The following is a 1,890-nucleotide window of genomic DNA, read 5'->3' as shown; positions in this document are numbered from 1 at the left end:
GTGAAATAGAAAGAAAATGAGGTCTTGGAATTTGGAATTCTGCAAGCTGGTCTCATCTGGCTCGGGACTGCGGGCAGTTGAAGGTGCTGAAAACACAAGCGTAGTTCTGGAATGCAGGTAGAGTCCAGAGCTGGAGGGCACATCAGTCTTGGAGTCTCTGCCTAGGATCTTCTCGGTCTGACAGTTCTGATCAAGTCACCTAGGCAAAACCAGTGGATACCGATCATGCTTCCGTCAGTGACACATAGAATCATAATTTAGAAAGTTTGAAAGAGTACAGTTAGAAGGAGAAGAGGACAGAACATCTTAACCTACTTGATAAGTCTTTAGTATCTAGCCCTTTAGCAATTGTCATTAACAGTATGGTGTGGGGCAGTGGAGAGATAGGAACTAGGAGGACTGGCCGGTTTTTTTCTTACATATTTTCCTCGGTGTCTCTTCTTTTATGTCCTGGTGTAGATCTTTTTAGACAGACAATTTTGGCATCGGATTATCTTCTACGATGTGTTAAGAAATTTCCCGTGAAAGTGAATAGTCAGTTTCTTAAATTTTCTGCAAATAGAAATTCAATTATACCTAAAAAACAATTTTTGAGAGGTCTTTTGTTTCTACCACTATGATAGAAAGTTGTGCATGATTCTAAGAAAGCATACAACTTTATTTTGACTTCTGAAGATATATTAAGGATGCAAGAAATAGAAACATAGAACAAATAATAAGGGAAGATGTTATAGGTCTCAAAATTGTAAAGAATGATTGTGTTGGATATAAGAGACATCTATTCCTCAGGATATTCCATTTCATGGTCCCATGGTGCATGGATTTCAAACTGTAGGTCTCAACTTTTTAGTGGGTTGCAAAATTTAATTAAGTTGATTACATCCACCATTTTAAAAATGCAGCAGAAAATATCAAAGTGTCAGCTCAGAAGGTTGAGTATTACTTCTTGGACTCCCCCCCGCCCAGTTGTAAACATACAAATACATGCACAGGTGTATGTCATGGGTTCCTCTATAAAATGTATTTCCTCGCATAGATTTAACCAAACAAATTTCAAAGGTGCTCCATGAGCCAAAGTAATCCCCAAACTAGATCTTTGTTGCTACCATTTATTAAATGCCTAAAAATTTCCAGAGCCGCTAATAATGATGCTTAGAAAAACTTTTTAGGAAATTACAATAACAACATGCCCAGTGCATGAATCAGCCAGAGGACAGACCTCATAACAGCTAGCATTTCTTGAGGACTGCTCATGCATTGGACGTTGTGCTGAATACTTTTCACACATTATCTAATCTAATTCTCATCATAATGTTCTGAGGAGGCTACTATTATTCTTATTTTTCAGATGATAAGCAGAGTACCTTTCAAAAGGTAGAGTAACTTGTCCCTGGTCACTCAGCTATAACTCAATCCCATGCGTATCTGGGCTCCAGAGACAAGGCCTGTCATGACCATGCTACATTATTTTCCAAGAACAAATCCCTCATGGAAAGCTTTGTGTTTTGCAAAACTTCCTTTTGCTGTCTCTTTTGAAAGGTTCTTCACTTAGTGCTAGGATCACTCAACCCCTTTTGATGGTTACAGAAAGCCGATAAGAGGTGTTTCTGTGGTTATGGGTTTGTAGGGTGGGGTGCTGTTGGGGGAAGTTGATTCCTGCTCTGACTGAACAGAACCTGTTTCCTCCTTCTACAGACTCTGTCCTGACAAGGACCACAGTCTCAGATTGTGAGGTAAGCCTGCCTAGCCCCTCTGAATGAGTGAAAGTTAAGCTATATTGCTAAACTGCTCTCCCTCAGGAAGGAAACATGGAGACTCTGGGATCAAGATCTGGGTGTGGAGGGGCTGGTGCCAAAGGATGTGAATTTGGGCAGAGTGTTGAGAGGGAGG

This window comes from Meles meles, chromosome 5 (genome assembly GCF_922984935.1).
Source record: "Meles meles chromosome 5, mMelMel3.1 paternal haplotype, whole genome shotgun sequence".
In the NCBI taxonomy this organism is placed as follows: Eukaryota; Metazoa; Chordata; class Mammalia; order Carnivora; family Mustelidae; genus Meles; species Meles meles.
Note: the sequence above shows the minus strand (reverse complement) of the source record.